General features: G+C 36.6%; 1 protein-coding gene across 3 annotated transcripts in view; it reads right to left on the bottom strand.

The window, feature by feature from the left end:
- LOC139147239 (synaptotagmin-10-like) overlaps positions 1 to 27,455 on the bottom strand; it is a 61,737-nt gene that overhangs the window by 18,356 nt on the left and 15,926 nt on the right. Inside the window, exon 1 of one of the 3 annotated variants that reach the window (XM_070718270.1) lies at positions 21,770 to 22,090. The exons of the other annotated variants lie outside the window; for them this stretch is intronic. The gene's annotated coding sequence lies outside the window, so the exon portion shown is untranslated. Of the gene's footprint in view, positions 1 to 21,769; positions 22,091 to 27,455 lie in introns of those variants that run through there. 3 annotated transcript variants of the gene reach the window in all.

The raw sequence follows: 27,455 nt of genomic DNA, 5'->3' as shown, positions 1-27,455 counted from the left end.
CTCATCCAATTGTTGATTACACAGGAATAAAAAACATAAATGTGAAATTAACGTTACGTCATAGAAGGTGATCAAAGGGTGGCACTGCACAGGAGGAAATGCATGGTCAAGTTTTGGATGATATTGCAGATTTCGGTTTTCTTATACAAGCCAAATAAAATCTAATGAACCAGTTTGCATTCATTTCATTTCAACCGTGACCTTAGGTATTGAAGCTAAACTGCTATTAAGGAAACAAAAGCACCACTGATATTGTTATAATTATACGCATACTTTTTATCAATTATCCGGAATTAAATTTGACCGAATTTAAAAGGAAAGAGATTGCATTTATACAATGGCGATTGAAACGTTTATGAGGCATATTAGTCTCGGTTACCCAGAATGCACTGCCGGGCTGTCATCCGGCCGCCCCTACACGTCAGGGGAAATCTTGGCAGTTGTATCGCACTCGTTCATAAACTGATCCGAATTATAAAAGTTGTAGTTCACAGTCATTACCATACTAAGAAAGGATTTCGAAAGCCACTTATACATAACATAGAAGCTATATTTCGCGTGACTTTGTGTCAAACATAATAATTATATAATAGATCAGTTGCTCCAAGTATGCATCGCTCTTGTCCGTATTGCGCCATCTTTTTTAATAGGATTTTCCAGATTCTGTAGGGAAGGCCAAATGAGAAACCCGCAGAGCACTCTGGGTAACCGACACTGGAGGCATATATGAAGCATATATAGCCAACCATGTGACCAAGAAATTGTCACATGATCCATAGTCAAATTACGTAATTAAAGGCTTTTATGATGGGCCATGATTTATAGTGAGATGATTATTGGTAGCGATTTTTTGTTCTCGCTTTTGACTGTATGTACAGTATGATTGTGCGCACCGGCGACAATACAAACACCTACATCAAATCAAAGACATCCTTGTCATTCCTAAAACACAAACTAGCTGCCGTCATTGTAGATAATTGACACAAATACGTCATGACTGACCCCATAAAAAGAAAGAGAATCGAAAGATTAAAGTAATTCAAAAGTAAAATTTCCGTCGTTGCTTTTAACAAATGTCATCAATCATTAGCATTTATTGTTACCAGGTTTACGGGATGTGATTGTGACGTAAGTCATTCTAACATTGATTATGAATTAAAATTCAGACTAATCAAAACATACATGCAAAACATACATACATACATACATACATACATACATACGTATGTACGTACATACATACATACATACATACATACATACATACATACATACATACATACATACATACATACATACATACATACATACATACATACATACATACATAAGTGTGTTCATGTGTGTGTTTGCCGCAGGCAAGCATGCACGAAAATATATATATATATATATATATATATATATATATATATATATATATATATATATATATATATATATATATATATATATATATATATAAGTTATTATGTCAAATAGGGTGGCAGATCGCCTGTTTGGGAACTATAATTGATCGATCGATCAATGTCAAATCTTGCCGAGAAACTGGAAAATTTGGTGCCATTAATTCTACCATATACATTTGGTATAGAGAGAAATTAAAGTTAAAGATAAACTAAGATAAACAAGTCTCTCTTGGTTTCAATTCGTCTCTAGACTCTACACGTCCCGTTATGTACGAACTCTCGTGTTTAAGGTCATCGATAATTCAACGTTGTGATATGTGCAACTAGTCCTATATCTTACCATGGCTTCACTCATGCGTGGTGTGCATTTGTAATCGAAATGACGTCACTGTTGCAGACGAGTGGTTTTGCGTTTCCTCGTTGCTCAAGGAAAGATCAATGTATTGTGTCTGAGTTGTATGTTTTGAAAAGTTAACAATCCTGACATGACATTTCTGTCGGTACTCAGATGCCCCCTTTCCGCTTTATTGTTATTCATTAATTTACAAAACATTTTGGATTGGTATGGCGCAGGTGCAATACGCATTAGTTTAAAGCGAAATTTTCATAATACACATACAGATGGCGCAAGGAAATGCAGGATGATGCGATTTGTGTACATAATAACAAAAAAGATGTCCTAACCAAAAGTTAACAAAAGACATTATATAGCTGTCGGCTCTGATTTTGCCGAAACGATTTTGCTGACAACTTTCGCTGATTCTATCTTCAATCTCGTTGCATAAGTTAACGGGAATTCACTTAAAGACATAACAAATTGAACATATGAAAGAAATTATCGTATATAATGCTACTTTGGGCTCGTATTTGTAGCCGTAAAATCTCTCTGGCAAGGACTTTATCAGGTCATCTGAGGATCACTAATCCATCATTCATCTCGATTCTCGGAATTAAAGATCGACATTTAAATAATTGAAGGTTTAGTCTCCTTTCGAGGAATAACGCAACAGGTATTAGTGCGAAAAAGGGTTTAGAAAGGTCCATGCAATTTGAAATGAAGAATAGCGATCACACAATGAGGGGCAAATGGCAGAATTGTATTCAATACGCGAATATGAATATTTTTACAAAGCCGCGAGACGAATTCTGCAACATTATGTATATTTTTGCAAGAATGCATAACCATACAGTGGATTAGTGTGCTGCTGTATACTGCTCTAACAGCATGACAACAACATATCTAAATTTTGTATTGCTGTGCTGAAAAGCATGGTGACGTCGAAATCGTGCATTATCCTGTCCAGAAACATAACCGCGTGGTACAATGTAATTACATAATCTTAACAGAGCTGAAATTATCGATGCAGCCTTTTTTCCCTCTCATGGTGGAAGACGTCAAATTCGGCAGGGTCGTCTAGTTTGTACTGTAGCACCCGGCAGTTTAGCACGAATAAATAATGTGACAAAATAGATATTACAATTAACTTTACCGTCTGGTAAACTAATTGATAATGTAATGGATTAATCAAGCTTGGCGAATTACTGACAAAATGTAAACCAAGCATGTGACATTTATACGGCGTACCATTTATCACGTTGCATTAAAATAATTATTTTACCCAAACAAGGGCAGTGGTCCAGCTACTTTGTACATGCTTCATGGCTGATAGATATATCAATCCTGTGCTTTAATTGACAGGCTTCAGATGCCAGCTGGTCGCGTCTGGGAAATCATTTTAATTTTCATATCGCTGACAGTGTGGACAAATCTTCCCAATGCGTTTTCTCTGACTAACAATACATTATTGATATGATGGTCAAGTCTTCGAGTGCGTCTCATCACGTAACAGAAAGTTAAGAATTACAAAGTTGGACTGATGCAAAATGAATTTTTCCGCCAAATCTGCTTAAATTCTGTCTCATATCTTTATCCTGCGATTCACGCTTTTTCTCGATCCAAGCCGACGTCACTAAGTATTTAATACCCTCACTCAATATCATCAAACGAATGTGCCATCTGCTGGCCATTGAACAAGTAGCAAATATTTTTCCGTCAACATCCATCAGTTGTCACATCTTGCAATGGATGGCTTGCTAACGCGTTAGAGGTCGCTTTGACATACGTGGCTGAATATTTTTGAGTTTGAATGTGAAGGTTATTCATTAAAAGCCACTGAGCGTACTGGCTTGGGAGGAATTTGGCAGATCAGGGAATTGAAATTACATACACCCACGCCTTGCTTAGAGTATGTTCCAATTTGATTAGACATGTCGACAACTACTTAGGCTTATAAAAAAACTACCAAGTCAAAAGGAAACCCGGATGTGGCTGACAAGAAGACATCGACAAGTGCATTTCAAACTGATGTCAAGAATACTAAGTCCTTTTTAAACTTCAATTGAATAAAAGGCCAGTACGACATGTGGTAATTTCGATAATCACGCCGTGCTATTCTGTGACAGTTTACATACTCCTCTGAATATGCTGTGATGTAAACACCTGTGATTGCACATTTGCTTCCCGGTAACACTAATGCCGCCTAACACGAGAGACATCAAACAATCCACCAACTGTTTTAAATATCACCTAATCACCTGCACTGCTTTTTATATTTACCATAAGGTACCCGAGAACTCGGGGTTTTATGTTTTCCTGGAAAATGAATGTAAGGAGGACAAAGATTTCCATAATTCTTGGTATGGCATAACGTGTCATGAGTATTCCTGGTAACAGCTCTTGCTTTGTTTCAGCATTTTTTGTAGTCTGGGAAATCGTGATCCACGTAATGTCTGTCAGCTTTCTGCCAAAAGCAAAATGCCAATCTGCTGTCTCTCCCCCTTTGAGAGACCCCATGGATATACTTCAGCAATAGAAGGATAACAGTTCCAACAAAGAGGGAAAGAGTATATGGGGGTCTTCATTCCGTGAAGAGAATATATCACAAGAAACGCACAATTTTTCATGTTGCCATTCCTGTTTTGAAAATTATGACTCACTTTGAATAAAAACGCATCTTGTCTACCTCTTGCTAATTTCACGTAAAAAGTCGATATTAATGATCTCGAATAGTGTTCATGTAAATAGTGCCAAGCAGTATTAACAGATCAAAGCAGGGCTCGAAATTAACTTTTTTCCCTGGTAGTCTACTTGGGCTACCATTTTCTGAAGTTGGCAGCCCGGTGACAGTGGCTGGTAGCCCATGCATATTTTAGATCATGGGTATCTTTTTTCGTTAACCAGACAAGAAAAGGCTATTTTACAAGATTCTGCCAATGAAGTGAATTTTCTAGTCTTTTGATGTGTATACTTGCACACCTTTAATACCCAAGGAAACAGGTATAATGGGCGATATTGGGACTCAAAAATTTTGTGACCTAATAACAACCCGTTTCACTCTCAGAGTTGTATGCAAATTTTAAAAGTCGCCATGACAAAATGACAACAACACGGCCTTTTCAGCACTAAGACAGACTACAAATAGACCATGGCCCTTCTGTAGGGAGGAGGCATAATTTTCGTGTCATTGTGATTGATACATAATTGATCAAAATGCAAAGAGAATGCGTTTTTATTGGCCATCGTTCTTGTGCCTGTCATTCAAGTACGTCAGTTCAGATATTGAAACTTTGTTGCAAAGTTCCACCGCGCACGTACGGTCGGTCGTCTTCGTAATTGCCATAATAAAGTCATATTATGGCCAATTTCTGTGCCCAGCTGGGTTTGACCGCATTTATCTAGCTCGTCCCAAAGTGACGGACCAGACATGGCATGCCAAGTACTGACTGAGTTTCAGGTCCCAGGCTTTGGTAGTCCGTGTGGTCTACCATTTCATGGATTTCGGTAGCCCAGGAGAAAAGTTAGTAGTCTGTGGACGCGGGACTACCGCTAATATTTCGAGCCCTGAAAAGAATAACATTTGAAACAATACACAGAGACAGCAGGTGTCTACAAGAGCAACTGCATCCTTGAATCTATGTCATGTATTGCAATTGCCCCTCGGTGTTTACACCTACTGTAATCCATCTAGGCCTTCTCATAACTTTGGATAAGTTAACGTCTAGGTATGGCTGTCATTCGATTGTAATTTGATTGATGGATAACTGTGCCTTGTGTAAATGTGGGTATGATTGATCATTCAACACAAGCCAGATACGAGATATAGGTATGAGCATTTCGATCAGTAAATATACCTTCTGGACAGGACGTTGGAAATAAGTTGATCTATTAGGTGTATGAATAATTTCTTGTCCAGCAGACGATATCGCACACACTATAGGGACTCGTATATCTTTGCAACAATTTCTTGCATGCCGATGGAAAACAGTCCTTACAGTTCACTTCTAACAATCACCCCTTTGTGAGAAGATCACACTGAAAACGTGACATTATCATAAGATATTGGGGATATTGGAATAGGATAGTTGCAGAGTGGTTATTGGTGTCACTAGTGGTAGAAAGCTTACTTTTGTACTTTTAGTAGCATACATGTAGGTAGCGACTTTGTATCTGAGAGATGTATTTTGTATTTGTACTTGTTTGTAATTGTATTTTCTGCTTTCAAAAAGATTTACTTTTAAACTTGGTTTGACTCTGACACTTTCTGAGCAGTGTTACGCTATGTAATGTACCCTAGCATATATTAATGAGTATGCTATCCGGGCGTAGGAGTATGCTTTTATTTTTGCCAATGAACGGCTATCAAAGGCTAAGAATTCAATTTATGTACAAATGTTACCGTACTTCCATTCCCGAGATTAGCTATAAGAATGAACAAGTTTTACGAAACTTATATAGTGACCTTTTCTTGAACACGAGATTTAGGATAAAGTCGACATGCTTACGCTCTGCTGGCTCGACAGCGGACATCAATGTAAGTACTTCAACATTATTCATCGAAGTAGATTGCGGAAATTCAAACCCATGTCATAATTTTTTCTCGCAGAGTCGTCCGTAAATACAAATTTTGTCTGCGCTAGCTCATATTGAGAGAGTTTCGAACATAAATCAAATAGTATATGTCCATTATCGCTAGCCTTTCCGATCTTCACCGTGTCCTGAATTACACGATTAATTAACCCACTTTATGATCACCTTGTGAATCTTCTGTAATTTGATATGACGTGCACTTGACATTTAGGACAAACTTGTCCCTAGGTGCGCACGCACGCTAATTGCATTGCTCGTAACACGAGCATAAAATATTTGTTCGAAGCTTTCAGGGAGCGTTGCCTCAGCGACACATTGCCCTCGTTTCTGGCAAAAGGGAAACCATTTCATTCCAAAAGGAGGTACAAGGGAACCATATCAGATAAAGCACAAACAATTCACAAACTCTAAGTTTACAAACATGACAGATCATAGTTTTATGATTTGGGTGTTTTAGTATGTAGATATATCTCGCACATGTACAATCGATCACATTGCAAATGTGTTTACTTTAGTAGAACATTGCTCAAAGAAAAGTAAATCGCATAAGGGCCATTACATGTACAATATAACTGCATGATATTTCCATAGGTGTGCATTAAAATGTGTCAAATAGGCACACATTTAGGGACATCAAAATCGGTAAAAGTATATGCTCAAATGATAAAAATTGTCAGTCACTTATATGGAAGAATGTTATTATGCATATTTGCTATCTTTAAATACGAACTGTCATGTAACATCCATATGGCAGTCAGTTAAACCCTTCAGTTTTTCAGGGTCATATATAATCCAGCATTATATAGGAGCCTCAAAACTTAAAGCTCACTCACACTACATTATATCAGTAGTGTAGACGCATCACAATAGTTTGTACTACAACTGAATATTTGTGATGAATGGCGACATGAAGAAATCGTAATTTTAGCTAGCCTCTTTTGTGCCAAGTCACATACGAGCTACAATCCCATTCAAAACTCCCCGGATTGTCTTTTAAAGGGTTGTCCTCAGACGGATATAAGCCGGTCTGATCGTTAGGACAACCACTTTACGACCTTTGCGTATTGCAATTATGTCACGACAGACAAGGTATATCGCATATTGACGAGAGTTGTCAAAACGTGCTACGCCCAGCTTGACGGAAACACGGTTTAAAATGGAATATTGAGGAAGAATAGTAGTATTGTCTTGTCATGTATAGGGAGAGAACGCGAAACAACAAAAGATAAGGACGAGAATAAACAAAGGCATGACACCAGAGAAAATATTGTTAAAAATATTTAGCAACGTAAGAATTTTGAAAAAAATATTACAAACCAAAATAACATCTACAAAACCTTTTTGTATTATTACCGTTGATGAGACTAGGGCATATGGTCCAAGTATATTTATAAAGACGAAGTCATGACGTCTGCATTGGTAAACAGATTCGTTTAATCATAGGTAAAGAACAGCATTCAGTAATGCTGTTCATACGTGCTAATTTAATTTAGGACGCGATCAAGTACGGTTCCAGGGTCGCCAATTTATCAAGTGCCAGTCGACATCTATCACGAGTACGTGTCTTGAGTGATATTATTGCGATGTGGTGGCAGTAATAAACAACACTTAGTATCAGTGATTACACACATTAACGATAGATTACAACAACTTCACTGTCTCTAAGGTTTGGTCGTCGTAGAACCCTTGTTGTCGTGTATATGTGTGCGATAATTTATTATGAAGTATAACCATAACTTTACAGCCTTTCTGATGATGATATCATCTCACAACTATAATTGAGGCATACTGGGTCCGATTAAATCAGAGCTAGAGGGCAGTTCCCTAGGGTATGGGCGTTCAACATACACATAATTATCTTATAGTCGATGCCAAACTGCGCCAAATACACTGGGTCTTTTTTCTTTGTCGCGTCTGGACTAATATTGCAGGAACATGGGATCGATATCTTGCTGCGATTGCTCTAGAACTTTGCTACATATCTCTTGACTAATATAATCAATCATCGACAATTTTATTCAGACTTTTCCAACAGAAAATGCAATATGGATAAAAAACATCGCAAACAGACAAACGGATATTGATATTAGTATATGATCACAATATTTACTTCATTAAAAATTGCTGGATGTTTCTTTCATCTCAAATCTTAAATCCCAAACTGTCAACACCCAATCTGCCATCTGTCAGTCACCCTACATTGACCTCTAATTGGGCCGGGGAAAATTCAGTGTCGCCTTGCCTTTGTAACAAAGAGCGGCAACACAGGAAACCAATTCACTGTCATATCTTCAGTCTGATGTTCATTTCAATATGGTTTGCTCAATTTCATTCAGTTTGGAAGCATCAAAAGGGGCGTGTCATCAATAACTATTACTTCGTTAAAGGGAAGCCGTTGAAAAATAAATGAGAAGTGTTACTCATGATGACGAACCTGTGTATATATGAAAAATGTACAGTTTTTTCTTGAAAAATGACAACCCGTATTCCGCAGAGTGAACCATATTTGCAAAAAAATATATATTACAGGGCAACGCCTAGATATATTTATTGAGAAACAACACAAAAAAACCGGATGCATAATCCCTACGGCCTTCATAATTTCCTCGTGTCTTCAAGGAGACGTATGTTTACGGGAGCGCCTGATATAGTTGCCATGACAACAGAGCATATTACTGATAACAGGAAAATTTTTTTTCATGTTTTTTGTAGTTCGTCATTCAAATCGCCACGCCACATCTCAACGATGACACAAATAATTATATTCCCTGTTGCTGAATATTCAATCGGGCATGTTCAGGTAGTTTAAACGCCTACTGCCATGATTGGATATGCAGCACTTCAAAAAATCAGAAAAACCTCTGGTTTTCTTTGATCATCTGTGCCCGGAAACTGGTCAGTTTACTTGTAAATTATCTTGTCCTCTCCCGTGACTCTGTCAGGCATAATTTTCGTTTCCGCAAGTACATCGATTAGGCCTGTCCCGCAAGTATCAGAAATATTTGATCAACGTCGCCACTGATATTACCGGACTCATCAAAGAAAATGGGCAGTCCCATACAAATATATAGCGGCCAATAAATTAAGTGTTAACAATCCTTACTGTTCTTGGTTTGGCATATTACAATAAAACCAATTATTTCCCACAAAGTTATCGGGTAGAAACTCATGTTTTTTATTTGATTTCTTTAATAATTGGAGATTTTGAAAAAATATGAAATAGCCGAACAGTATTAACAATTAATATTAACATGACCGGTGATATTTGGTGTCATTGCTGTTCAAATTATTGCTTACGTGTTTAGACTATTAATTGCAGAATAGTTGCCTCACCTCTTATATTATAACATAATATAATTCATTAACAAGTTACCTCAAGTGCCAGAAGCATATTCTTCCGTGATGAAGATGGGGACGACCACATTTTGCTGAATGGAAACATAATCATGTACGCAAAATATTTATACCTCCAATACTTCGTCAAACAAAGAAGAAATACGGTATATTATTGTTGTAAATCTTTTGATGTAAAAAATACATCTGTTCGTGTTAAAAAAAACAATGTACTTCCGTTTAGTCATGGTGATACAAACGTCAAACATCATTAATTTTTCCATTTTTGCACCATCGCTACATAAAGTAAATGATATTGCTGGCGAACTGAAATGGGGACGATGAACACTTTCTGCGCATGCTCTTCAATTAATCTCTGCTACGGGTATGGCAGTTTAGTTACGGGTGATGTTTTGGACGTTAGACAGAATACACGTTAAGATACGCTCTGCGAATAATTGCCCATTGACACAAACAAAGCTTATATTCCCTTGTCGTCTACATCACTTCCGTTGATTTCAATGTTTTCAAGAGTCGTTGAACTCGTTAAAGTTTTTTTTTGTTTAGATTTTTATACGATATGTGCGGTGTGAAAATAATTCACAACTATCTAGCAGAACATGTCATACCTGGAGAGTATGCTGAATTTAATAAATGATTCAACTGTAATTTTAAGACCCGTGCTGGCAAAGCATGATTGATGATATTTGCAGTGCTTCCGAGTCCTGCATTACATTTTTTAAATAATTAACAGAATTATCGGACAACAATTTATGTTACATCGCAACGGCAGCTTGCTGGCAAAATAATTTCAACGAGATCTAAAGCTTTAAGCCTGAGAAATATCTTTGATTATCTAAGATTGGGTAACCCTCCATTACTGCTCAAGATTCGCCACGAAACCACAGTAATGACTGTTTTGGGTACTTTTACGAACAATCCCCCTCGCAACGCTTAACGTTATTTAGAATAAGATTTTAATAGCGTCTTTTTGCAGTACTAGAAGCAGTAGTAAATTTACGAAGGATATTTCCTTTGCCTTGATTTAAAACAATGAAATGTATTCCGAATACTTATCATTTATATATTATATATAATATAACTTCTACACTATGCATATAATGTATATAACATATTAATATATATATATGTATATATATATATATATATATATAATATATATATATATATATATATATATATATATATATATATATATTATAATAAGCAATGCTTCACTATCAAAGTTGTCTGAATATTTGTGCAATCTTAATTCACAAGATCTCCTTTGCACTTTCAGACTCATACATGAACGTCATATAATATTTTCACTTGCATCTTTTAATTCAGAGGTGAAAAACTGATCATCTAGGACAGCTCAGAGCAATCTTGTATATTGGTTCCACAGGATGGAGATTGATGTGTTGATCCATTGATACATTAACTTGTGTCTGTTGTTGGACCAAATTAAATTAACGCGCCCTGAAAGGAGTAGCCTTTCACTCAAACGTACACTATATTTGCCAAAAGAATATTATACATCTTTCATGCCATGTCTTTATTGTAGATATCAAATTTTTGATCTCATATTTGTATCTGATATGAACCAATTTGAGTTAGTTGCAGCACCGTCTACATGTTTGAGCCAAGGTGATATAAACGATAAATTTTCATCCATTTTGACACCGCTGTATATTAACGTGTATCAGGGAAGGGTCGCATTGCCCTTGACATGTTAAATTTTGCACTGTCAGCTGTATACGTCATCAAGCTGTTCACGAATGCAGTACAGATGATGGAGACATATTAGTCACGAAACCGCAGTCCACTTTTTTAGCACAGGAAAAAACACGTTAATACTTAATATGTTTACACTGGGATGATAAATCTATTGAGTTCTATATTCTATAATTTCCTAGTGCGTTTAGCAGAAATTTAAAATTAAATGATATTTGCTGCCTTCTATAAGAAACACACAAGTCATAGGAGACTGCATATCTTCAGATAATAATAAATGCGGCATAGAAGAGTCAGGAAACCCTTGATGGTTGGGATAAATATTTTACATTTAGAAAATTAGGAGAAACGTAAACGATATTAATGTATACGGCGGAAGGTCACAGGTACATATTCCCTACTTCACATACATGTTGGCAGTCATCGTCAGATGGCGATTATGTTGATTAATTGCGGATGCACCAATGATTTGAAAGATAGTTGGTTTGTATGCCACTTGAGCGATTTACAAAATCTCCATTGTGCATACTCTTTGTATGAGATGTTGAAGTATTGGAGTGAATTTGGTACAGCGCATTATATGCGACTAGGGTAAAGTAGCTGTATCGCATTGTGGCTTCTGCGCAGAATCACAAAGCGTAGCATTTACTCAGTGATAATCACAATGGGGACATAGATGAATCGTTTGCACCAAACTGAAAATAAAACCACATCAAACAGAACGGCATAGTTACATTAGAAGTCGTTAACGAAACATTTATAGTTTATCTAATTATCACACCACAGATTAATATTATCATGTGAAATTTACTAATCTTTACAATATCACAAAAATTGAATACTATTACAAGTATAGAAAGTTTCGTTAAAAAAATTAATAAGATTTTAAAAAATCAAACCAACACAAAACAAAGTAAAATACTGATTGCAATTATGGCATTTATATTGTCAAGGACCATCTAACACGTTACAATAGATTCATTTTCATCACATTCAAACTATCTTGTGATCCAAATTGATATATTTCATGAACTTGAAGTACATCCTTTATACCATTGAAAACCCGCCAGTGTTATTATTTCCTCCCTACATTGAAAAGAAAAGGTCATGGTGATATCTTTCATTCAAACTACTAATGCGCATACTACATATATTGAACTTGTATGATTTCATAAATTAGTAATCTCGATGCTTAAAAACTGCCATTACAGTATCAAACTTTTATTGAAAAGGAGGATTGGCACAAGAAATTACTATATGTGCTGTGATCAGAAAATGTGGAATCTACATATTATACGTTTAGAATTGCCATTTTGTTTGTAAATACTTCAAAACCAGTGTTTCCGGAAGCAAAACCAGTACTGAGTTCTGCGCCCTGTAATATATAAACTGTGATAAGGCACTGTCCAGGAATCGGCATCTCTGCCTTTATTGAAAACAAAATACTGTAATACGCCACTTCAGATTTTGTCTTGTATGGATGGCACAGAGAATCAGAGTATGTGATGTAGATGGCTTCCCAGGGACCTTATTCCTTTTAGGTATTACAGCTTTTCCCGGAAATGTTTTCCTCAAAATACTACCCCAAGCGAAAGATTAAGCATTGTACTCTCCCATTTACTATACATGGAAAAGAAAAGAGTATTCATTCGGGAAAAAGAATTATGACAATTCGCATTCACCTTTATATTAGTAAGGAAATCGAATTTCGAAGTTATTAGCTAAATGAGGTTGTCGAAAGCAGGTCACGTTCAGATAGAAAAGCATTGTCGTTCCTGATCATTATTTCAACGAAGACAAATTTGGACTTCGCTGTCTCTTGCGGTTTTACCATACACAAATGACTTCCGTTGCAAACGTATGACTCACATCCGTAGGTTGCCTGTTCTTGAAATATGTGGCATACGTCTAAAGTATATCTAATCCTACAGAGTTGTGTGTGATTGTCAGAACAAAAGGATATACCGAATGCTAGCCTTAGTAGAAGCTTAATTTTTCAAACTTGGATACACCCAGTTTCAACTGAGCTAAGAATTCTCAGCATGAACGAGTTTAGTAAGATGTAGTCCTCATATATATAACACTTACAAAAAGCAAAGATCAATTTTTACTTTCTTCTAATCCGAAGTATTCTCCTTCTTTGAGGTCAGACTTAGGTGCTAGTCTGGGCGTGGAAACTTCCAGTTGCTTCTGATGACAAACCATACAAACTAGTTGGGCGGCAAATTATAAAAACGTATATGTGGAGATTTAATTGGGTTACTTGAAGGCCACAATATTTTGCATTTTTGGCTTTTTAATTGCAATATTTGAATTAAGTAAACAGCTTCTATCTATCTATCTATCTATCTATCTATCTATCTATCTATCTATCATACTTATATCTGTCTCGATGCTTGTTATGCCGCCAGTAATAAACATGAATCAGCGTTTAAATCGTATTCTTGGTAAGACACACATTAATAACTATTGCATGTACCAAGACACGGAGAGGTCATTCTATAAATAGCGTGATGTCCCAAGAGGGACTCACCTAATTCACTTGCGTGAACTGACGTCTTCATATCTGATTCCGAGCTATCGACATCACAGTACTATCTTAACGGCAATTCTTGATGCAGAACGCATATACGTTTCTCAGTTTGACATTTCACTGAGTCTACGAACTGATAGAGTGTTTTACAGTGATATCGTCAGAAATAGATATGGAATCGCATGAAGGAATAAATATCTGCCACTATTATTTGAAAACTACATTATCAATGCTGTGCCTCTTGCATTCATCAAAACATGAACAAAACACCATGGCTTTCTCAAGACAGAATAACTGTGCATGTCTTGAAAATCGCCATTACGACTGGCAACTCTTCATGCTTCAATGCCTAGTATAACATGCAGAGCAAGCCATGTAGAAATACATCAAAATGACGTCAAACAATGACTTTTGTGTCAATTTTCAAACGAATGCCCTCTGATGCGCCCTTATAAATGACACGTTTTAGAGAATGTTAAACAAATGTGTCAAACTTGATTTATTCGTGGATACAGGGTACTGTTCTCGTGTATCTTCGTGTACAGCTAATGATGTCAGATTTGAAATAGATTACAAGATGCGGATGTGTGGGAATCTTTAACCAAAGCACATTGTGTTAGGAAACGAATACATACATACCGGTACAGACATACATACATACATACATAAATACATACATACATACATACATACATACATACATACATACATACATACATACATACATACATACATACATACACACACACACACATACATACATACATACATACATACATACATACATACATACATACATACATACATACATACATACATACATACATACATACATACATACATACATACATACATGCATGCATGCATGCATGCATGCATGCATGCATGCATGCATACATACATACATACATACATACATACATACATACATACATACATACATACATACATACATACATACATACATACATACGATATATACTTATACATGCATACATACATACATACATATATACATGCATGCATGCATGCATACCTACCTACCTACCTACCTACCTACCTACCTACCAACATACATACATACATACATACATACATACGAATAGTTATAGGTTATTAATGTTCTTCATTGTGAGTATAAACATTGTATTGCTGCGTAGAGCATTAAAACGGGTTTGCAAAACCTGAACAAATTAAGTACTTGTAAGAATAATTCCATTATTCAAGCAACGCAACACCTAATAGAAATTAACACTTTATTGGACAACTCTATAGAATATCATAATTGTATTGCAATTCAACATTTACGAGTATTGTGAGCATGGAAAGTATTGAAGAGAATAAATACAATTTTCGGTGCGTGCTGTTTTGAAATTATGTTATTCGCAAACTTAATGAAATAATTCATAATTTGGAACAATAATACCATTTATGCACACATGGTGGCCGGAAAGAAAAGTGACTGCTGCCGAATCGAATTTGGGGTGGAAAAGTATAAATGAACTAAGTGTTATTCTTTCAATTACTAGCAAAGCCCATAGAATCAATTAAGCGATAGGATTATAAATTTCTGATGAAGTCGCTGTTTTGATACTGATGTGTGCTTGGCGCGATGCGATATTTTGAGAAACCCGTACAGTTTAATAAACAAACCGACCTCCACGAATGAATTACAAGGACGTTGTCACAAAGCCTGGAACTTATATTATCAGTGTCTTCGAATGATTGATGTTTTCGATATTAATCTGCCAGCTTCTTTGACCACTTTATTAAAGAGTGATAAATCTTCTTAGGTTGTCAGGCACCCGTCGTTTATGCCAAATTTAGTCGAATATGAAGCAAGCGTTTAACAATCCACGTATGAAACAAACTGAAAATGTGCATTTTGATTTTATAGGCTAAGTTGGTAATTTGATAATATAACTGTTTTTCTTTTTAGCTGGGGTGTTTTCCGTGTATAATATGGGATGTAGCACGTTTATTAACGTTTCGCCTCACTTTTTCTTATGTGAATTCAGTAGGGCTGCTAATGAAAGAAGGTGATTCCCAGAAATAATCGCATCACGACGTTGTGAGACAGTATATCTGTCATAGTTCCTAATGATAGTGTTCCAATAGAACGGCCTATATTTACACCATGCATGTACAATAAGTGTGTATGCGCATGTGTTTTCCTTCGGGATTAAACCTGTCCAGTAAACAACAATTTACTGAAATTACAAAAAATATCCTGCGGCCTTCGGCAAATTTGTATGAAGGCAGGTGCTAGTACAAGCGGAAACAATCATTGAAACGATCGACATTGATAAAGACGTTTTGAGAATAAATTAAGTGCTGTGCTATGTTTGATTTCGCACCTTTTAAGATCGGTGCTTGCGGGTGAGTTTGATTTAGAAATAATTAAATTGGATTTGTGGAGGTCCGTATCTTGAGGTAAAGAGCACGGCTTTTTCACGTAGGAAAAGATTCCAGGTGTGATGTTTAATAAAAATTGATCATATATTGTTTATTTTAAAAATATGTGTAAACCACACGGGCTGTGATACAAATAAAGAAGTCAATAGAAGGACTCAAGAAATCTTTGCCATCGTTCTTCATCGATAGTTCAAAACCTTGATGTCGTAACATCACATGCGCGAAATATACTCTGTGGCGTGTAACGTACCTCCATCAAACACGTGACTTCCTCTTTGGTTGGAGCTAAATGCATAACCCCTAGAGTCATTTGATTACTCTTACTTAACATTTTGTCAGTCACAATGAAAAGAAGTCATCTACAGTGTTGCGTAAATCAAATAAGAAGTGCATATAAATCGAATACGATGGCCAACAAATACGACGAAACTTCCTACAATTAAATATGGCCGCCAACATTAAACTGTTTAAACCCACGCATGCGCAATGAAACCATATAAATGTGGAATTTACATGACGAGCTCTTCTCAGAGAAATTAAAGTTTTATTGTATAATTGAATGAGTGGTTTATTGGGCTATCGAGCTTCAACTTTGCTATTTTTAAAAATTAAAGATGACATTTGCATTAGCCCCGCAGGCTACTCACAAATGATATGTTGGCAAGAGACTTTATGTTAATAAATTTACAGCTAATGTGAGTTATCGGCTAATCGAAAGCGTTCAGGGAAGGCGACCAGAGAATGAATAAATCACCAGTAAATCTGAATAAGTGGTGACAGGATGATTTTTTTCCTTGACAAGCTTGCCAAGGTCAGACAAGACCAGTGATGTGCTCCTGCTATGCACGGCCGGTAGGTCACTCACCGGCCTGGCACAAAATTTTATGGTTAAGGTTTATTAGCATTTTACCATGCAGACATATAGCACCTAGATCATGGTCTTCTCCCGTGAGCTGCATAACCTTTTCGATAATACCTGGTATTTCAGTCTTAATGTGTTTACTTCCAACTCAGATTGGTCTGAATCTACTGGTAGCGTTTCCTGTGCTAAAGATAAATATGAGACTGCTATTGAAAGGCCATTAAATTCGTAATTTCAAAATGTTTGTTCACGTATAAATAATGTACAGTTGCTTAGTGCCTTAAACCAAAGTAAACACGTAAATATTGCTGTAACGGTAAAGAAGATTTATAAGTATTTTAAAGCAGTAATGTGATTCTTCCGACGACACTGTAGCTAGGGAAACAATAGCCGTGCCCATTTTCCCCAAAAATCAGTAGGGCACAAGTTTCATCCTGTACTGAGAATATCTAGACGAAAATTTGGCAACGTGGACTGTAGCAGTTGGAGTCAATTTGAAAAGGCTTTGTGAGTGCCCTAATTCGAATGAGTAGTCATGCTGGGTATGCGAAGGCGTGATCGATGGTACGGTTGACAGCGATAACGTACTGAATGGAGATGAAAGCAGGCGTATTTGGACTGAAAGATAACGCAGCATAGAATGCTGAGATCCTGGCATTGAGGCATGATAAGTATCTCCATATGGGAGCCTGGTGTAGATATCACGATATTGAAGATAAAAACACGCGAGAGACACACTTCTGTGAAATTGCCATGTTGTCGCTCTACCTGTACAAAACTATCTAAATATCAGAGGTAGACAGACAATGTCCACACTTCACTCAGTGGTACCGCTGACTCATATATTTTTTCCATCAGACAAGTGATAACGTTACCGTCAGAAATTTCTGTTCATTTTTCCAGTTTATGTATTGTTATCAGATATTGTTACGTTGCAAGGAGATTGCCTTCAAGAAGATAAAAAATATCATTACAGAACGAGAAAGAAGAAATTGATAATTCAGAGTATTATGTAAAATTAATGATACTATAGGCCTATTATGTAATATTATTGTAAAAATACATGTAGTAATACTCATCAAATGATTTGCAGGATTGATATATCTGTGCAGGTTGTCGAAGCCTCGATTGAGAGTTCAAAGGTCCAATTTGCCTGTGATCTGTCACTTATTTTCTTACGCATTGTGGGTAATCCAACAAATATGTACCCAATTGTCATTTTCCAAGCATTCTGGGTATGTTGCCATCCAGAAGCTGAAACATTTAATGGTTGCCTCGAAATCGTCATTGACAAATGTTCGGAATGTCGGTAAGCTTGAGGGCAGAACTGTTAAATTATGCATTTTAACCACGAGGACATCACATCTCCACTGAAGACGTGTATCAATGGGCAAAAGCACCGAGTCCTACGAGAGGCATATGCGATTGTCGTCCACATTTCCTTCTGTGAATTTTAATGTTTCGTGCATTAGACCGTAAACCCTAGAAGCCTTAGCTGGGGATCTCAAGACATAGGTGTGGTTTACACTTTTTGCCTTATAAAATATTATTGAAGTACTCGTAGGCTCAGACTATGTTTACGTCTCTGGCGCATATAGTGAATTTTAATGGCCTACACCAACGTTAGCTGGTTGACTGAAGTCATGTATAAATTGAAGACATATCGTTTTCGGAAGACATTTTCTTGAAACTTTCACTTAAAACTTTGTAAGATAATACGTTTTCAAAAATATATTCAATAATTGGTGTCATCATGCTTTTATTCTGAGTAAAATAGATGAAATATTGTTTTGTTTAATCAAAAATACTTTGCAATTTGAATATTTTAAAAAATGCTGACTTGGCAGTCCTTTATTAAAAGATATGATCTGATATCGTTACTGGATTATTTAGCAGTAAACCTTCACTCATGGGTACTGTTTTAGAAATTTGGGCATAAAAATGACAAAATTTCAATCGTAGTCAATTTCATGCTTCTTTTCAAGGGTTATATTCGTCACACAATAGCGTAACGTTAAGCGAACGGGTGAGACACATTTTAAGAAACATGCAACATATATGAAAAGTGAGTCGGAAGCGGGCATTATTCTCAATTTTTTCCTCAGATAAAGAACTGTTTTGCCTATAATATATGCGTTTGAAAAAGAAGAATAAATGCTTCTGATTTTGGCCGTTTTTCAACTGACGATTAGTGACATACGTCTTCAAGAAATTCAGTGAGCAAACACTGGAAGTGTTAAAGTCTTGACTACCTCGCTATCATTTTCAGCTGTAAAGCCAGCGACGATTTAGTGTAATTGAACTGTTTCATTTCAAGAATAAAATATGACTTATGAAACAGGAATTTCATCTTGCATATTTATATAATTTGAAATATTGATTAACTATACTGTTTGAAATTATTTATGAGTTTTTATGGTTATGATACTACAGAATAATATGAATTTATTATCAATCAATACAATAAAAGCTACTGACTCTGATGCTGGTCCACTGTCCACATATCATGTTTTTCCTATCCTTGGGACATAATTATGATAAAAAAGGCGCGAAACAATGGGAACAATGGCTTGATTTTGTCGTCTGACGGAAATGAATAATCCTTCACTTAATACATTGCACATATATGAGATATAAATGTTATGACCGTACAAGATTTGCAAAAATGCTTCAAAAGGTAACACGCAGTCATATATGCAAAGTCACGCCACAATCTGCAATTATCTGAAGTCTTAGGCATGCTGTGTTTCATACACTTTTGCTTAATGATAACCGCACTGACAGGCTTTGCAATGCTTCCATGTCAGGGATTTGAAATCATTTTCACGTGCACACTCGGCTTTATGTGAGAATTTTCCAGCACACACAAACAAATCGATCAAACAATTCACCAATCTCGGCGTTCTGAGTTTCATAATGGCGCTACCCTATTGGCCAGGAGATATACTGAAATGTAAAACGACAACCCATTGGCTGGGGATGTGACTCACAAACAAGACTGAATATATGTCCTTGTCACATGTACAATACAAACACATCATTTACGCCGCAAATGTATGCGAATGCGTTGACAATTCTTATGTTATCGATTGATTTTGTTGAAAAGATGACAGATATGACTTGTCGCCGTTAGAAAACCTTGTCATTCCCATATTTCGTTCAGCTCAAAGTGCACTTTTTTATAATAACCTAAGATGCGTTATCAGAAGAGATTATTATCGTCGTGTTTTACAGATTTTCGATAGACGACCGCTTTGGCAAAAGTCTGTAACCGTTTCAACAATTTCAACAAATGCAGGGAAGTAGTTTTAAGTCAGACGACATTACATTTTTGCCACCTTTTTTGCAATGCTGTTGCCATGACGACGCACCTTGGCTCTGCTGTTCGATAGCTGGAATGCTATAGGTGTCTTCGTGAAGTGTCTGCGAGACGAATTGTACATGCGTGGAGTAGAATTGAATCGTCAGGTCAATACACACTATCCGAAAAATGTGGGTGACGCAAAGAAGAAGCTTTTCACATGATAAGGAAAGATCTTTACATACTTTCATACCGACGGCGAAGGTCATGTGACAGATTGGGATACACTGATAATACCGGTTATCGTGGATAAGTGCTGACGACTGTAACTAGTCTACGTAAGATGGAAAAAGCACCAATGTGACTTTCAAATTTGAGATTTCTGGCGAGATTAAAAAATGTACGAATGTAACTTATTTACAACAAAAATCATAAGGGTTAAATCTATGGAATACCACTAGTAACAGTGAAGACAATCTTGAACTAAGGATACTAGTGCCTACATCGTTAGAAGACATATTTCTCACAAACTATACCCAATCGAACGAGTACAGCGAACAATGGTGATTTGCAAGTTCTCCCAATTTTGCCAATTTCGATGCTGTACCATCGATTTCAGATAAATTCTTCTCAAAAATGTCATGTCTACATGAAGGGAGATTTGTGTGAAGGCTCTTCCCTCTAACAACCCCTTGATATTCTTCACAGAAAATCCACCAGAGCGTTTCCTATACAGGTTATAATGTTTGTATCATCGCAAGTTGAAATTTGTGATGTCAAGTCATTTCCAGTTGGAATAATTCTCTCACAGTTGAGTGGACAGCCCTACACAGTTTTGTACTTAACTCATACACAGTAACGTACTTATCCTGCCAGGGTTTGCGTCTCTACAAACTATTTACATTAGAAACCACTAAACTGTAGGCAAATATGATTTTGCTAAATGCCATTTACCCGTTCTCTATGATATCGTGAAAGTGGTTTTAGAAACCTGCTTAAAACAAATAAATTGTGACTATTAAAGTTGTTAACCTATTAATGCTAAAGGATAGTCCTGAACTACCTTTCATGCCTAGTACCTAAAACACTATTGGATAACTCAGATACGTATATTGCCAAATCAGTATTCTTCATTTAGTCCCATCTGAGATCTGAATCAAATGCCGATTTCAGAATTTCGGTTCTAAAAGGGACAGAACCCATGGAGTATAATGTCATTACAATTTTAGTCCCAAGATACAAGAGATGTGTTTACCTTCGTGCAATACGGCTATTTCTTCGCAGTTCACAAAATTTGTGCGTGCTGCTCTCGAAGTCTGATTGAACGAATCCAACTATAGATACTCCTAACGTTTCGTCCTCAACAATACGTACACCTAGAGTTTACTGCTCGGGTAGTACACAGAGTCGACAAGGAGTCCAATCTCCCGCAGTACATCGGTTGTGCCTTCAGCGACGTTGCACTATATCGAGGCAGGACGCACTACTTTTCAATTTGTTATAAACGTCAATTCAGATTACTGGCGACAGTACGATTGCTACACACGCGAACGACCTCGGATGTAAAATTCCTTTCTGTTCAACACTGGCTCCCAACACCTGACACAAAATATGGCTAATATATGGTTTTAATGCTTATTGTACTCCGACAGACAATTATCACTCCTTGTTTGCTTACTATGCTTTGGCACTTGGTGATTATCGGTACTTTCGCTTTGAGAATGGAACGGTCTGTTGCCAGAGCAACGCGAGGCTGGGCATGTGATTTCGAAGGTCGTGATAAACTGTTTACCTTTCAAAGGCATCGAAACGTTAGCGAAAGTGCAAAATCTGCTATTATGATACAATATATGTATTCTATACTAGTACCAAGTATTCTTCCGCAGAAACAAATAAAATTATTCCATAATTTTTATTCAGGTCTTTTGGTCCACTAATGTGATGCATGTTATGAGACTCACCCATCTGGTTTTAAAAGGACTGTTTTCAAATCCAATAATTTTTCTCACCTGGAAGGCTTTGTTAGATCATATATGATTTTGTATGCTATAATATCGCTTTACAGCTATCAATCTCGGTGACTTTTCAAGTTGACAATAATGTTCTTACCACCATACTTAAGAAGTGAGCAGTTTTGTAGGTGGCAAAGAAATAAATTTTTTACTATAACCCAAACGGGATTCGAACCCCCACACACTTCACGGCAACATCGCAAAGAAATTACTCGAAAAATTGCTATGCTTATTGAAACCTTCAATTGACAGGGAAAACTATATCACGTAATTTTGTCAGGTAATACCCATAGAGTTTTCCAAGGTCTGCCATATTTGTGATTCTTGTCAAGAATCAAGAATCAAGATGTATTAGCCTTGGTTTCCCACGAAGAGATACTACCAATCGATCTCAATAACTTTGATTAAAATTTACATACACACGATAAGAAATGTGATCATAGACTAAATAATAAAAATATGTCTCGCTCAAAACTCCTAACCGCTACGTCATGTCCCTTCGTTACTGGACAAAGATCACATTTTTTTCGTAAAATATCAAGTGATGTGATTCTGTAGTGAGACTGTGCCTCCTTTAAGACAAGGTAATACGTGGAGTGTCTTAGAACATTCAGTCAATAAATACAATTTGAATATATGTAAGATATGGCCTAAAGCAAAACCTGCTATTACTGGAAGTTTCCTATGGTTTTAATAATTCATTGGCCTCACTTTAATGGACACAAGTTTCCTTTGATAAGGTCCATGGTCACCATCAATAACACAGGGTTTTGGCTAAACGATGGTGGTAAAAAGGTTATAGTTCACAGCTAGTCACTGGCAAATGTTACATTTTTCATACACACCACCATTTTCCTACAGGCCGTGATTGGTTTCCACTCAGAGGCAGTGAACCGGCAAATTTGACTGGAGTTTGCCTCTGATGGGAATATCAGCCTATCCAGCTCATGCGACTGCAAAGAAGTGTTCCCCATAAAGAGAAAGTACATGCCTATTATTCACATCTCTCCATCTAACTACATAATTAAACAATTCGAAGAAATCGGTCAAACCAAAAATTAACTGATTCTCATTGTAAACGTAGAAGTGAATACAATTGAAAATTCCCTGATACTAAATTTTGTACAAATTAAATAGTACTGTGAATGCTTTAATATAGATGTGATTTAAAAAAATTACATTTGTTCATGCCAAAGCGATGATCATCGTCGTCAAGAACTTGAACAACAAGAAGTTATTTTTTCTGATAAATCTTCTGTAACAGTATGGATAAATCAGCAAGATGGCAATGTATGTTACTTACAGTGTTGAGAAAAAATCATGGAGGATTAACATTGAAATACAGCCCTTATTTATTTAAAATAACACAGTTTAACTCATACCGTCGGCATAGACTCAACTTTTTTATATATTGATTATTCATGTGCATTCAGATGGATGCTTCGATTCCGTAAAAACCTGAATGATTTGTGTAAGATGCCCGCAATGTACCATCAACGTCTACCTGCATAGAATACTACAGTGAATTTCACAGACAATCCGTTCCATTTCTTGTACTGAACTTCAGCCCAAAAGCTATTTGTCTGAAGCTTTATTATTTATTCCCGACGTTTAACTTCACAAACTTAAAGCGATCCAATTAGGACGCCTGCTAATGACAGGATCTGAGGAAATCTATCTATCTATCTATCTATCTATCTATCTATCTACCTACCTACCTACCTAATAGAGAGAGAGAGAGAGAGAGAGAGAGAGAGAGAGAGCGAGAGAGCGAGCAGGTAGGTAGGTAGGTAGATGTCTTCTAACGAATCGAAAATGCACATTGAAAAGATGAAAAAAGTAGTTTCAATATAGCAGAAATCAAGATGAACAAAAAGGTAACGCCTTTCGTTTAGATTTGTTGACATATGCTGAAAGCAAACATGTTTTTCAACACATAAAACTCTATGTTTAATCAATGTTTTTTCAAGGTCTCGACTTTCTTTTCATGCCGGATTTTTCGAAATCTTCCTTTAAAATGTGTCTCACTTAATATGAAAGCTGACGTCATGTACTAAAAACCATGGAAATGAAAGTATACAAAATGTAATCAAGTGAAAACATGCTCGCAATGTTATGTATTACCCGGATACTCTACCGGTTGTCAAGTGAACGATGTATATTTAAACTATAATCGGGGACAGGGACACTCATATTTCTTTCAATTTAATTGATCATAAAATGAACAAACCATCAACGATAGACCTTTAATGACTAAGGCAGTGACTTTGTTTCAGAAATTTGCTCGAAGGTGCATGCATACATCTATCCTACTAGTTTGGAGTTCCAATTGCATGTGTAAATATTTAAGCACACCCAGCGACGGTATACCATGGGATTTTGACCAGTACACGACATATATGCACAAGCGATTATAGCGAGTGCATATATGAAATGAACTGTAAACTGAAATGAACTGTATTTATTATATCATAACAGTATTTTGAAATTCTGGCGTGGAATGTCAAAACGGATTTTTGCTCAAGCTGAGAGCTCGCACGTATGCCAGCCATGGTATATCGCCAATATACCACGGTTCTTTTCTCGTCTCGACCAATCAGATCGCTATATTTGCGCCATCAATAGTTAATAGCTCACATACTTTTTACATCCATGGATCCACATATTGCATTGACGACCAGTGTCGGAACTAGGACAAGTTTAACTATTAGGCGAAACGGTTATCGGGACATGCGCAGTGCAATCAGCAGCTGTAGAATGCAATAGAAATGGAGATAAAAGCCGTTCACAAAAAGAGACCGTGAGTCGTGAGATTTTGCGAGGCGCACTGCCGGAGGCAAAGAAATTTCGTACGATAAGACTGTTAAAAGCACGAACTCTCCGTACACTTAAGATGCACCATTGACAGTTGAATGGCCGTAGCTCGCTATCCTTGAAAGGTAACTGGTACCTCAACACAGTGAAATTTACATGCGATTTTCTCACAGCCGTGTTAGAACGTTTGCCCTACTTTAAAACGAAACAACAAACAACTGAAAAATTAACTGAAAATTGCAATTGATACTTATAAATATAGTTTTTCCCCAAATACAGTTTGTCTCTTGAATACCTTGCCGGCTGTAGTCGCCGAGACCTCTAGTTTGGCACCTTTCAAACAGGGCTTATCAACAATAGAAATCTAAATTTTGGGTTGGGTGGTGAGCTTTTTAGCCACCACTTCGAGTAAACTTAAATGAAATTTTGAAGTTGTGCCGGTTGGGGTACATCTCTCATAAACCCCTTTGCCGCCACGGTAGCCGGATCGATTTAAAGATGAAAGGTCGAAGGAAAGCGGGGCTCTTTAGGGTTGAATGGTTGGTTATTCTAGCGCTGCGCCACCGGGTCAGGGTTACTGCACTGGTGTATAGTAATAAAATGAGAAATGTAGTGTTTAAAGACAGACAAACTTCCCTGGGCTCATTTTACAGCAACTTTTGATTCTCTTTGTATGAACTCGTTAGAAAAGGAAGCGTTATACATGTTATCAAATTATACATACGCCAGAGATCTACGCTTATTGTCTTGCAGTTTTTGCAAAACTGAAATATCGTGTTGTTAATGTTTATTAAGCTTTTTAGGACTAATTAAATGTACACAAGCGAAAAGGGACAATATTGCAGCCTGACAAATGTTTTCATCATAGTGTTTTATTAAAGAAATTACTGTTTTACTAATCTCCTTAATGTACGTTAAAATAAATAGTATTGGCTCTGCAAAGAAAACGCGTCTAGTCTGTTACATAAATACATAAATCATACATAAATACATCACCAACACCAAATGCATCCTGCCACCTGGCATGACACACATAGAGGCCGGGATGACAAGTTCAATACTAAGAATTTTGACATGACTTTGAGATGAAAATAAGAAACTATATTTTATGAAAAAGAATAGAAATTCTGCAAAATAAATTTAAGATCTCAGCTAACAGAGGTATAACTAGGGATTTCATATCAAGAAGGCAAGAGAAAGGAGAAGTTGAAATATAAACGATACAAAATGAAACCATGCATGTTGTTTTTTGCAATGTGGGTTCATGCTTCCTCATCTCGTCAAGTTCACGGCCAGGTCAAAAGAAAAACTCAAATTATAGGAGAAATTGAATTCAATTTAGGACATGTGTCGATGATGAAGGCATTTACGTCATTCGTGCATTCCTTTATGCGGAAATAGCTTTTTTAATAATTGCAAACGTGAGTAACAAATTTAGTTATGTATAAATAATTAAAATAAATAATATCTTTTTTACCACTTCGCGGAAAATAACCTGAAACAAAAAAACTGTCATTATCAAAACAATTAATTATTTAAATGAAATTAAATTGAAGAAAGGCGGGATTTTCGGCCTAGTCCAAATACATCATCTGATCGGGACATGTAAAATTAATAGCCTATTCGGTCACTTCATTTTGTGTGATCCCCGTAGACTCGTTACGATGGTTTGTATGCCAGAACTGGCAACAGCTTCAATACTTCTGGCTTACTGTTTGATTAAAATTCCTGCGAGCGCGCCAGCCAATTTATTGTCACTGGTTTTAAGTGATAAACGTAAAACGTGGCGGCGTTCCGTTATATTAACACAGCCGTTACTCTGACAATGCGACACGACTCGCTGTAATCTGATAACGATCTCGCCGCTTAAGGACTGAAAATTCAAGCAATTTAAGAAGATGACTATTACAAGGCAATTGGCAGGAAAACGATTAGTAATTTCTCGTCAGACTATTACTTTCTTCTAATTAAATGCAGTAATTCCTCCGTGGTGAAATTAATTGTCATGAATTCTGTGTAAACATTTTGTTCCCAAATTTCCTGACTAAGAAGCCGGGTTACGTATTTATTTAAAGGTCTTCGATGTCTCCATTTGCCATTTCGTTTGGGTCAATG

Source organism: Ptychodera flava, chromosome 2 (genome assembly GCF_041260155.1).
Source record: "Ptychodera flava strain L36383 chromosome 2, AS_Pfla_20210202, whole genome shotgun sequence".
NCBI lineage: Eukaryota > Metazoa > Hemichordata > Enteropneusta > Ptychoderidae > Ptychodera > Ptychodera flava.
This window is presented reverse-complemented; position numbering and strand designations above follow the sequence as displayed.